Genomic DNA, 13,649 nt, shown 5'->3' with positions numbered 1-13,649 from the left:
TGGGTAGTCAATTTTCATTGATGACATCAGCTACTAGACTGAATAATGGTGTATTAGCTAGAGCTCAATGAAGAAAAGATCGATAGCGTGGTAGAAGTTAAGGTAAAACTTACTAACTACTGTGGTTCCTTCTAAGACCACCGTTTATTCCCTAATCTTTCTCCCCCTTTTTTCTTTTCCCTCCTTTTCTCCCTCCCCCACAATACTTACTCACAAACATGCACATGTGCATACATAAACCCAGATTTCTCGTGTTTATTTACCTTCTAGTGTCCTATTGTAATATATATATTGTAATGTATTGTAATAAGTGTCCTATTGGAGTACATAAGAAATATTTTACATATATAAAGTATACACACAAACACACTTGTATGTGTAGATAAGTGCTTATGTATTCTCTTGTGTATGTATCAGAAGTACCATCTTAAAGTTATATTACTGGGTGAATATTTATATGCTTGGAAGTATTTTTTGTTATATAAATGCATGATTTAGTTTTGATCCGCTTTTCAATGTATCTGACATGCGACTCATGATTGCTGATGGAAAACAAAGAACAGGAAGATTTGTTTGTGTTCTGAACATAAAAATAGGTTATTAATGTGTTTATTTTAAAAATGGTATATGATGGATAACACCGTGCCATTCATACATATATATGTTTGTCTGTGTCTGACTACAGCAAGAACTTATCAGGTTTTATTTCTAGCTCCCAGAAAAATATGAGACACATGGTCAAAAAGCAATGAACATTTTTGAATGAATAAATGCTATCATTTTATTCTACAGGGCAAATAATGACTATCACCATAATGAAACCAGTCTTTAATTATCTCTGCATTCCTACATATATTCTCTGCTATTCTCCTACTAAACAGCCTTTTCTACCCAACACATGTTTAGACAAAAAGGACTTAGATAAAGTAGCTATGGAAAAAGAGAGAATGTTCCTAAATGGATTCTTTATGCTTTTTCTTCTACCAAGTTGGACAATCATGAATTGGCATCTGTACATATACTCAGATGGTTGATATATCTGCAATTAAGTGATTCTAGACTTTAATTAGGAAAACTTATCCTAAGAAATAAAGGTGATCAGAATGGCCAGCTTTGAGTGAAATGTTTAACTAGCTGGAACATTTTTGGACTGCAGTGCCTGACTACATTTCAGAGATAGCTATAAACATCTGAAGGGTTTTCAACTATTATGACTAGCTTCAATCCATTCAGAGACCCTCTCCAGTGCCTAATCTCTTTTGCTTTCTAAGCATCTTAGTTCTTCTAATTCCTTCAGCATTTAAGCTTTGATCTGAACAGCATCAGGAAGTTGGCCCCAGAGCATTCATAGCAAATCATTTACCCAGCACCCAGTACACAGGAAACACTCAATGAACAGCAGTTGACTCCACAGCAAGGATTTATAGGCATGGGGTACTATAGTTAGAGAGTAGCTTAAAGTTTATCTTGTTCAATCCTCTTCATTTTAAAAAGACAAAGAAACTGAAGTTCAGATCAAGGTGATCTGCCAAGGGTGACTAAGTTAGAACTGAAGTCAAGGACTTCCAATTCCTAAGCCAGTTTATGGGAAATATAAAAGAGCTATCTCCAAACTATAGTAATTTTTTACTCCGGTATCTTCCTTGGCTGTTATAAGACCAGGAACCTAGGAAATGTAATCAAATTATATGAATTCCAGACAGGGTAGGCAGTTTTTAAGTCAATGACCCATTAACAAAAATCAAGACTCTGATCATATGTTAAATAAGTTTGACTCATTTTCTGTGATATGCAAATTTCCCTCTTCCCCTTGGCCTCTATTCAGATCACCCATTCAGACTCCGACCCATATTAAAGTGTACACTGGCATCTCTTCTAATCTTGGTACTGTAAGAAAACTCTGGATAAAGTGCAAAGCAAAAAGAATCATAAGCCTACTATAATAACATGATCAAAATAATAATGTCTCCTCTTTACACAGAACAGCAAAACCTCTAAGATAAAGTTTCAATAACTTCATTTTACAACTGAAGACACTATGATTTAGAGAAGTTAACAAAAAAGTTTTCAATGTTTATAGTTAATAAAGAGGCAAAGCTAGAGGTAAAACTTAGGCCATAAGTATGCAAAATTTCTTAGAAAAAGAGTTGCTAAGAACCAGGTGTGGCTGTGCACACCTATAATCCCAGCTACTGGGGAGGCCAAGGCAAGAAGATTGCAAGTTCAAGACAGTATGACCACCTTACTGAGACTGTCTCAAAAAAAAATAAAAGGGGCTTGTGATGTATGTAGCTCACTTGGAGTGCTTGCCTATCATGTACAAGGCCCTGGGTCAAAAAACAAGAAAATAATTACTAATATCTGTCATATTCACTATAATGAATTTGTACTTCATTAGGTTCCAGCTTATTCTGAACCAAATATTAGAACACCAACTTAATTTTAAAAGTGACACTTTAAAGGGAGTTAGGAAGTCCATCTAACCTTTCTATATGGTCATGAAACTAGAATAAAAAAGATACCATGTTGATAAAATATTGAAAACACAAATCTCTAAAGTAAAAATCACTGAAAAATCATCTGGTTATCACAGTTTTTATTCATACTGAACATTTTCAAATCACCCAATATTTTCTTAATGTCAGACTGAACATAAGGTTGATCAAACTGATGATGCTCTTGTATCTGCCAATTCACTTTATCTTCTGCTTCATCTGTCAACTATACCCACTCCCTGGTTTCTTTAAGTGTCAACAACAGTGTTCTTGAATATACATAACATACTCATTCTATCTGTAATTAAATCTTACTAGTATTGCAATATAGCCAAGTATTGGGAAAATTACTTTTGGGAGAATTATTTCTAAAACTTCCCAAACATTCAAAAATATTTTAAAAATTTAACTGGAATAAAACGATTAAAGAAAATAGCAATGTTACTATATACAGTAATTACTAAGAAGTTAGTTTTCTCTGATTATTGTAAAACAAACTTAGAAGGCTGACTTCTATACCAGATGAACTCATTTTCTAGGTATCATCTAAATGAAAACAGGAAATATCCCTACATATATAATACCCAGTATAACTTGTTCAATATCTTCAACATAACAGACTTTCAATACATACTTTTTAATATGAACTTTCTGTGAAAAGTTCTTCACTTCAATTAACCATGAAGTTGCTTGTGTCTCTGACAACTACTTTCAGTGAGGACAATCACCATTTGCCCCCATCGGTACCATTCTAGTGGTGGACTACTTGTGCAGTATGCACAGTTAACCTCTTTGAGAGCTTTCACAGAAGCATATTCAACAGTTTCAGAACCTAAGTTCTGCCATCTCTCTTCACAGCTTCTCAAGACCCATGACATTCATCTTTCTTCAGTAACAGAATTAGAGAACAACCACTGTCAAATCCAACTGAAAGTTCATCTGCTTTAACTTCTGCCTCAAATATCTCTTAAAAATCATGATTTTTACTGCTTTTAGAAGTCTTACAATTAAAATGTAAAGTCCCTTCTGCATGGAGAAGGCAAAACTCCAATGAAATCTACCAACTAGCAAATGTTAGATGGAGATCACCTGAGGAACTTGAAAACTTCAAGTGGCAGCAGCATTCAGCACTGACACAACATGTGAATTACGGAATTTTTGTGCATTCAACATGTATGACCAATGTGGTATGTCTATAGAAGGATACTGACCAACCAGTAAACACCCAGACTACAGAAGAAACTTCCCCAACTCACTGTAGATAAGGAAACTGAGGTCCAGAAATGTGAAAGGGCTTACTGTGATAGTGCGCTCATTTTGCTTAGGTCATTTTGTAATTTAGTAGATTTCTCTATCCTTAAGTCAAGTAAGTCTCCCTACAAACACTTGGTAGAGTTCCTCTTCTTTTCATTCTCCAGCAAAACCCATCGTTTTGGGCCTAAGGTACTGCAACAGGTTCCTGGTGGGTTCTTTCATATATTCTTCCTCTCCTAACCTATTCTGGATAAAACTATTTTGAATAAAAATGTAATAGGCCCTGGCACACAGCAAAACTTCACATAGTAGCAAAACTTCCACGACCTACCCCACTGTTTTTATACCTCTATCTCATAAACAAGTGGCTCTTAACTGATACATCAAACTCAAGTGCAATTGCCTGCCTTCGAAATACAGTCATAATCCGTGCCAGTCTACTGAGGCATGCTATTCTCACTAAACCCTAACATACTGTTTATTTTAGCTAGGTCACCCTTATGCCACACTTGCCATGTTTTGTTGCTTCCTGCTCTGTCACCATTACTGTGCTGCTCCTTCATCCCCATGGTAATGTATTTCCTATCTTCAAGGACCAGCATCGGTTACACCTCCTCCCAGAAGATTTCTTCCTGAAGATGTTAGTTTATGCTGATTTCTCCATCTGCAAAATATTTGGTCTTTTACTGCACCCCCATTCCACTTTTCTATGTGTGCTACTTTTGTCTCATCAAAGACTACAATTGCAAATTGCCAGATATGGTGGTGCATGCCAAACATCTTAGGTATTTGGGAGCCTGAGGTGGGAGGATTATGGGTTTGAGGCCAGCCTGGGCAATTTGGCAAGGACAGAGAGAGCGAGATGGCAGCCAGGGCTGGGGGTGGGGGTGGGGGGAGATGGGGTGGCGTGGATGATAGCTTCAGGAATGTATTATTAATTGAAATTATCAGGTTGCAAACTAGAATGCATATACCTTAACCTCACATTTACACACATGCGCGTGCGCGCGCACACACGTGCCTGCAAACATGGGAAAACTGAAAGAATATATACTACTTTTTTTTTTTTTTTGATGCTGGGGATCGAACCCAGGGCCTTGTGCTTATAAGGCAAGCACTCTACCGACTGAGCTATCTCCCTAGCCCCTACACTACGTTTTTAATAGTATTCAACTTTGGAGGTGGGATTATAGGTAACTTTCACTTTTTCAGTTACACATTTTAGTAATGTCTTAACTATTTTTTATTTACAGTGAATTACAACCAGGAAAAAGAGAAAAAAGATTTAATCTTTCCTTTTGAGCTAACTTTGTTTGATTTATAGAAAATCATTAAATATCTACACACACACCCCACACACAATCAAAGCAGTTACCCAAGAAGCAGAAAGTCAGAGAAACAACAGAGGCTTGAATATATGTTCTTAGTAAAAGGTGGGGGCGAAGAATTATAGGCGAGAAGAAAGAAAAAGAACAAATATGAAGACACATCCACACAATGAAGAATGCTATTGCAACATTTAGGGAACTAATTCAGAATTTTGAATAGAGTCTTAAAATCAAAAGTTCAATTCAATTTGAATTATAGAATTAAAAAAATACAACTCACTTTCATAATGTACCAATTTTTTGTATGTGTGTCAAAGGTACTAAGAATGTATTACAGCAATTATGTAAAGTTTCCTAAAGAAATAGTTGTAGACTCTAGAGATTTAAAAGGAATCGTGTGCTGAAAGTAAGTAGTTCTCAGCAAGTACAAAGCATCACTGAGAAAAATAAAAAAGAATGTATAGGATTTAGTTCATAATGGAGTTAATTCAAAATAATGGATTCTACATTTTTGGTCTACACCCAATGTAACTAAAAATATTACTTTTTAATGTATTTTGAGATCAAAATTGGTCATAAACCCCATCAATATGTTCAACTGTAATGCAGCAATTAAAAAATGTGGAAAAAAACCTACTGTGCTGTAAAATGCAAGATCACTTTTAGCATGAAGCCATCTTTTACTTTTTAATATTTAATCAATAAAGATTATATCAGGGGCTGGGAATGTGGTTTAGTGGTAGAGCACTTGCCTAGCACACATGAGGCACTGGGTTCAATCCTCAGCACCACATAAAAATAAAGGTATTGTGTCCACCTACAACTAAAAAAAAAAAAAAAAAAAAAAAAAAAAAAATATATATATATATATATATGAAGATAGATAGATAGTACCTGGTGGGGAAAGAATGAGCATAAATTGATTATGTAATAAAAATACAGGTATTAAAATCAAAACATTTAAAAATGGTTTAATATCTTTAAAAATTTTTAATTTCAATATATTAAGCTAGTAGTTGGGGAAAATTATATTTCCTGTCCTGGGATAAAATGTATGCTAAGAAAAGTATCTTTTTAAAAAATATCTAGTACCATACAATCTAATTTTATGTTTAGTTGAAAATGGTATTTAATGTAATAACCTTTACTACTGTTTTCCTGATGTTGTAAACAGGCTCTGGAATACCAAAATTGACAATAACATAAAAAGCTATGTAAGTTTCTGCTCAAACTAGTTGTTTAAATTAACAGAAAATTAACCTCCTTTAATTTGTTTTCCCAATCGAGGATGCTATAACCCTTTTTTGTGTGTTTTTTTATTTGACTGTATACATAAAAGTTAGCATACTGGGTTAACATGTAAGACCTTTTTAAGTATTCTGAATAGCATTCCTAAAAATTCTCAAGGCTGATGTAATATCTAGATGAGCTAACAAATGTATAAAGCAAATTTATAAGGATACTCATTAAATATTTTAGTCATTTCAGGTAAAACCTTAGAACACTGCCTGGAAAATATGTGTAACAAAGCATTATTGCACAAAATCTAGCTGATGCTTTCTTTTTAACTTTGAGTTAGAACTGTACATCTTTCACCTTGGCTTAGCCAAGATCAGATTTTCAAGTAGTCAAACATGCGCGCTCAACTGAACCTGGCTTTATTTACATAGTGTGAAATTCTGGCATCTTTAAATTAAAATCTTGTGAAAAGGGAAGCTTGTTGATGTGACATGGTCTTCGCCACTTCCTTATGGATTATGAAACTGGATAGAACAGCTTATAATCTCCCTTAGTTGCTATTATGTGACATATTTAAGTTTTCAGTGAAAAATGAAATGCTTATCACAGATTAATTCATCAATTAATTCCCTTTAAGCAAGTTCCATTATGCTACTGTTAAAATGTATCTCAAATAAACCACGTTCATCATCTTTTACCTTAACTACTATTCCTCTGGTCTTAACCATCATCATCATCTCACCTGAATTACTGTAATAGTTTCCTAAAGGGTCTTCCACTTCCACTATACTAGCCTATACTGTTTGACCTTCAAGGAGCAAACACCGAACACTGTTTCAGATTTCAAAAGAGAGGCCATTTCACATGTGAGACTCACAGGATGACCACGATACAAAGGAACAACAAATGAATCAGAGTAATCTCTTACAAATGTGAATCATGTTCGGTCATTTCTATCAAACCTCTCCTTGGTTCTAACATCAAGGTCTATTGTGAAAATGGCAGGCTTATCTGTAGAACACTTAGGAAAGAGAGCTCCTACTACACAGACCAGAACACAGTCACTGCATTTAACTCTTATGAGTCAATACTCTAGGACCTCCCATCACTTCATCCTACACCCTTTCTGTTGCCAGAAAAGTTAATGAGCAGCAGAAAAAACTGCCTCAGAGATGTTTTAAGATGACCAGTTTATTGCATTTACTACCTATAATTTGTTGATAGTTTCACTCTGTTTATATTTGAAAATCTATGTAGTAAGCCTTAAGTATTCTAACAAAGAAGGTATCTTAAGAAGATGTTTAAATTATACATTAGGTATTTTCAACTAAAGGAAAATATTGCTGCAGATAAACTGAAAAAGAAATGGGGTATCAAAAAACTTGCTTAACAGTAAACCTGAAACACATGTTTTAAAATTTCAAAAAGAAAGAACTATAAAAAGATGAATAATGAAGGCTATCACATTATGCTCCAGTAAAGAAATGAAGTCACTAGTCCTGGTAAAATTCTCAAGGGAATATATTATAGAGGAAAAACAGGCTTTTACAATTTAACAATACTTAAGATAAGAAACAAATCAAGTTAATTGTTTATTCCCCTAAAAAGAATACATTTAATCATATAAAGTCTAGAGTTTCTTTTCTCACAACTAGTTGAGTTGTTTTCATGAGAGAGCAATGAGTTAACTAACTCATCAATAGACCTGACACAGAGCATGAGTTCACACAAAAGGGAGACAATGATTTCCTGATGTGGCAAGACACTAAGTCAACGACTAATGTTGCAAAAAAGAGAAAATCATCATTTTCATCAACTATGATTATCATAAGAATACAGCAATAAGCAAAAGTCAAAACTGCTTTTTTTTTTCCAAATGCAACAAACAGGAATTCCCAAATACTTAAAAAAGCAGATTTCCCACATCTTTAGAAAATTAATATTTTCAATTCTTATCTTAAAAGTCTACATAGTTAATTTCAAAACATTTTTAGTTAGAAACCATCTTCAAAATGATTGAGAGTGTAAAACTCTGAAAGGAAGAGTCCTGCAGAGACTGATCAGAGGAAGTCCTTAGATTCAGAAAGGATATTTCAAGTAGCCTGAGCACAATGTCTGCCTCTCAGGCTTCAAAGAACGTAGAATAGCAAAATCCCCTGGAATCAGACAGGCAAACCCCATAATTATGGCTATTTAACAAAATGGATTCTGTTAAGATATTTGATGATGAAATTCCCATCCTCTTAGATGTCAGTGCCCAAATTTTCTTCTCCTTTCTTATGAGTAAATGTACTATAACTGTTATTTGATTAAATGTCAGTGGCCATTAGGCACTGTACTCAGGTAAGAAGGCTTAAGGAAGACCTGCCAAGGGGGTGTGGAATGGATTACAAAGATAGATGAAGAAAGGAGAAGTGTTTTAGTGACTAGGCAATGTGAGGCAGTATTTCAACTTAAATAAAGTAACCACAAATGCTTTAAAGAAGCAAATGACAACTTTGGCAGTAAGAGAAAGGGATGATTAGAGTTAGTAAATGGGGGAAGTGAGGAAGATTTACAGCATAGAACAGTAGCATTTTAAAATTTTATTGACTGCTTTATGCGTCTATCCTCTGAACAACGGGCAGCTAGGAAGATCAGCTATTATATTTTCATTTTATAGATGAATAAACTGAAGATCAACAACTCTGACTCTTTAAAACAACTTTTTATTTCAAAATAATTTTATATTTACAGAAAATTTCAAAAATAGTACAGAGTTCCTATATACTCTTTGCCCAGTCTTTCCACCCTAATCATGCCTTAACTGATCTTGCCAGTTACTCAGGGTAAAGTCTGTTTAGCAGTTGCCTGTGAGTTTTTCTAGCTTCTCATCAATTAAGATACTGTTAGAAAGAGTTAATATTCCTCTTCAAAACCAGTGCTCTTTCTACTAGTCATTGATTCCTAAAAGAAAATGCCTTATTCAGATATAATTTTTTCTATCTGAATAACTAAAATTACCTGAAGGGGTCAAAGGATACCACTACTACATTTTATAATTTTAGAGGCTTTAAAAATTTTTAGTAACCTAAAATTTTCCATATGAAATGCTCTTTAACAGTCCTGTAAGAAACTTTCATTCCTACAGAATTTTAAATCCTTAAATTTGAGCACTTTACAGTTTTGCAAAGATGTAGGTATATATCTCCAATGAATGTGCTATTTAATAAAATAAATGTGGACAAATGCTATGGGAGTATATGGTGGCTACTAAAAATAGACTATAGTTTGAGTCACTTTACTGGGTGACAGAAGTTAATGTTAGATATTCTAATAAACTGATTTCATGTATGCTATGAATTGTTTCTGGTCCTAGTTATTATGAGGGAAGATTATTTCTAAATTAATTTTCATTTGTATATGTACCCATAGGAATTTTGCCATATGTTTTTCAAGAGGAAAATACTATCAATGGAGGCTACCATTTCTTAAGCACCCATGCTTGGATTGAACTAGGTATATTATCTATGTTATCACAAATCCTTCCCATCAGTTTAAGATGCAGGTGCAGATAAGGAATCTGTGTTAGTGATACCTAGGAAAAGGGATGGAAATATGATTTGAATACCTAGGCCAATAATACTATGCAGGCTAAAGAGAACATCAGAAAGAAGGCAGGCACACCACAGACAGGTAAAATTGTTATTGTATAACAAAAACCTTATCATCTTTTGTAATGACCCATATCCTTAATGAGAAAAGTGATGTCAAAGGAATAAATATGTTGACCAAACACTCTGAGAATATGTGTGTGTGTGTGGTGTGTGTGTGTGTTTTATGCAGGAACACACTATGATATAAGCATAGTTTCATCTATCTAGGAATAAGAAGCAAGCAGTGGAGGAGGTAAGTAGGAAGAGGAAAGTTTAATTAAAGCAGGCCAATAAACCTAATGATTACTGGAGTAACAGATCTCATTACTGCCTGGTTCAAATGTTATAGGTGGTTTAAAGACAACAGAAAACAAAACACAGACAATATTCAAACAAGTTACAGAAATCCACACAATGAAAATATAAACTTTCCAAAATAATGATTAAAGATTCTTTATAGCACAAAAACAATATTCTTAGGATTCTTTTATATTGGTGCTTTCCTGGCACATTTACCTTGTGACAAAACATGATTTGATTTACACACAACTTTGAAGTAATACTCCCATTGTACCATATCAGGTATCCCATAAGTATAGTTAAATGAGCATGCCCTGTTACTTTGCATACCTTCCTTTGTATTGTGTTCTTTAGAGGAGGCAGGAAAACATACAGCCCAGATGGTACTTATTTACTATGGCATAATATTTTAATTTCACAAGTAGCAGGATGAAAATTTTGATTAACAAAACAACACCTAAAATCAAATCCTTTCCCCTCCATTCTTCCAGAATTTAAGAGACAGGAAACATAGTAAGTAACACTGAACGATTTTTTTCAACCTTTTGATGTTAATAAGTCTTTACAAAATTTTTCAAATTAGTATGTCTCCTGTGGTTATTATGATTACTCTCTGAAAATTGTACTCCATGACAAGATTCTTTCAATATAAAATATGGACTTAATTTGTGAATTAACTAGGAAAGAATTAACAAGAATAAAAAAAAAATCAATGTCCTGTGTAAAAGGTTAAGTGAAGCTTTGGCACTGACAGTGGGAGTCTTCATAGAACTTGTACTAGAGGGCTAAATGAGCCTTGTCTACAGCTTTCTCCACACATTTAAAGATGATAAGTTCACATGACATGTAAGAATTTTCTGCTCTCATGTGGCACAAGGAAGTTTCACAATTTATAAACTTATGAATTTAATTCACTGGCACCAATGAGAAATAGACTGTATGAGAGAACCTGGATTTCTATTAGCATCAGGCAAGAAGAATCCAAATATCGCTAGATGTACTGGAACTACACAAATCTTTCCATTTACTAAACTGTTAACTTGCCTAATTTTTATATTAGACCAGGTCTCCCTAAAATCCAAACTATTTTCCAGAAGTAAACATATTCTTATTAACTTAGGGGGCTCATTCAAAGGCTTTATTAGTTAAGATTTTATTTTTTAAATTGTACACACTCTAACCAAAAATTGTAGTTACTTAGGAAAGATAGAAAGTTTACTTTTTCTCACATAAGTGAATTCTGGAGATAACCATTCAGGCTTGATATAATCACACATTGAAGTTACTAAGGTTTCAGTCTCACCCAGTATCTGCTTTGACATTTCAGATTGTGGACTTGTTTTCATGATGCATGTTGACTTTCTAGTCTTCACTTCTGTATAAATCAATCAAATGTACAAAGGGAAGAAAGATGGTACCCTACTTCTCTTTAAAGAAAACTGCTAGAAAGTTCCATCAAACATAGCTTACATTTCACTGGTCACAACTCAGTCATGCAATAAAACCTAGTTACAAGGTAAGAAGAGAAAGGTGGTAGTTTTTTTAGATGGCAAAATGTCCAGTTACAAAACAGAATTTTGTTATAAAGAAAGAAGAGCACAGATTCTGGGAAGCTGGTAGCTATCTCTGTCACGGTGATATGATATAGGTTTTAATTTGTTACACTTATGTAATCTGCCATATTGGTTTCCAGAACTTATTTTTAGCAGTCATAGGAGCCTGTAATGAATTTAAAGATGAAAACTCTCTTTTATCACATCATTCATCAACATTTTTTAAAAATGCAATTTATTTTATGTAATTTTAAACTTCATGAAGTCCTTTCAGAGGGCAACATTAAGACAAAATGAATGCCCATTAGTATTGTCCTAATTCCAAAAAAACTTAGAAGTACGAGTCTAGAAAGGAATAAATTTAGGTACATTCAATCTATGCATATCTCACACAAAAGATAACTCATGGAAGGTAAGTAATATAAAGGGACTTAACAAAGGATCACTCCGATGAGTACTCAAATATTTTGCCATGTTTCATTTATGCATTTTTATAGAAGTGCCAGTTGGCAGAATGGATCACTGTTCTTGACCTGTCCTATTCTAACCCTTTACTGGAAACTTAGATATAGCAAATGAAAAGTCATCAATCTCAAACTTCATCAAAGAAAAAGATTATTGAAATAGACAAGAGATTGTGAGGGCTGAAGTGATTCCAAGAACAAGAACTTGAAAGAGGAAATGTCTTCAGAACTGGATAGAAATAAATGCAGGATGGATTTTAATGAAGAAGCCACAATACCCAGAAAACAATGCTTTGGTTTTTAATGATAAGTTGAAAATTGCAAAAGTGGCATACTTCTCAAGTTGTAGTTTTATTTTCAGGAGAAAGATGCAAATAAAAAGTATATAAGATGAGATCCAAGATACATCTGCAAAATAATAAATAGAGTACATCATAGGGTTAATACAATTTGAACCCAATCTCAACAATGCCAAATAGGGATCACTAAGTTTTAATCACAATCTTAATGCTTGAAATATTCTGACGTAAACACTAAAAACCATACTACACCCTTATAGAAAGATCAGAGTTAGTGGTAATTAGAACGCTGACGTGGGAATTGGAAGACCTGGGCACTAGGTATTGGTTTTATCTCTAAGACATCATGGGAATCTAGTTAGGTTGTCTCATCTCACGGTGACTGAGTTCTCTTTTCTTTAATGCAATTCTGACATTCTGTGGTTCTGTGTGTAGCTTATATCTCAGGAAGTCCTGAGATCTTTAGAAATATTTCATAGTCATTAGTCCTAAGTTATAAGAGATCAGAGGACCTGTTCAAATAGATTCCAGTTATTTTCAAGAATTCTTCATATAAAAGAAACTTACTGAAAAAAAGCTATCAGGTTCTTAACTTTTGGAAACAGAGATATTTCAAAATTGTGTGTGTGAATCACTTCCCCTGGGGCAATGACACATCTGTGTACTCTACTCCATTAACTATTACTAATCTCTCCCCTCTTACAAGAAAGGTTCCCCTCCACATTTAAGGTATCAGGATGCCTTGAGATACAGGTAATGGAATAAAGACTAGGCATTCATCTGCACTTTCATAATAGATGGTGAAAGAAAAGAGAATTCAGGTACTTTTTAATCAAGGGAATTGAAAACAGGAAAATAATTGCCACTATCACTTCAAATGGCTCCTCTTCAAGATGGTCTTTACTAAAGTGAATTAAACCCTATGTAAGAAACCTAAAAGATATACTAGTGAACTCTGCAAAAGGCAGAAAAACTATCATGTGAATCATAGAGAAGCCAAACACAAAGTCTATCTTTTAAACATAAAACATACATTAAAAACTTTTAACAAATAGATGTTTTTGAGAATAGATTTAAGAATT

The 13,649-nt window shown here is 33.9% G+C and overlaps 1 protein-coding gene and 1 non-coding gene across 8 annotated transcripts in view; both read right to left on the bottom strand.

The window, feature by feature from the left end:
- The window catches only part of Supt3h (SPT3 homolog, SAGA and STAGA complex component), a 487,114-nt gene that overhangs the window by 112,974 nt on the left and 360,491 nt on the right, over positions 1 to 13,649 (bottom strand). The window lies entirely within an intron of this gene.
- On the bottom strand, positions 4,818 to 4,891 carry Trnai-uau (transfer RNA isoleucine (anticodon UAU)). Its single transcript has one exon. It is a non-coding gene; the product is annotated as a tRNA-Ile (tRNA).

Source organism: Sciurus carolinensis, chromosome 7 (assembly GCF_902686445.1).
Source record: "Sciurus carolinensis chromosome 7, mSciCar1.2, whole genome shotgun sequence".
Taxonomy (NCBI): Eukaryota; Metazoa; Chordata; class Mammalia; order Rodentia; family Sciuridae; genus Sciurus; species Sciurus carolinensis.
This window is presented reverse-complemented; position numbering and strand designations above follow the sequence as displayed.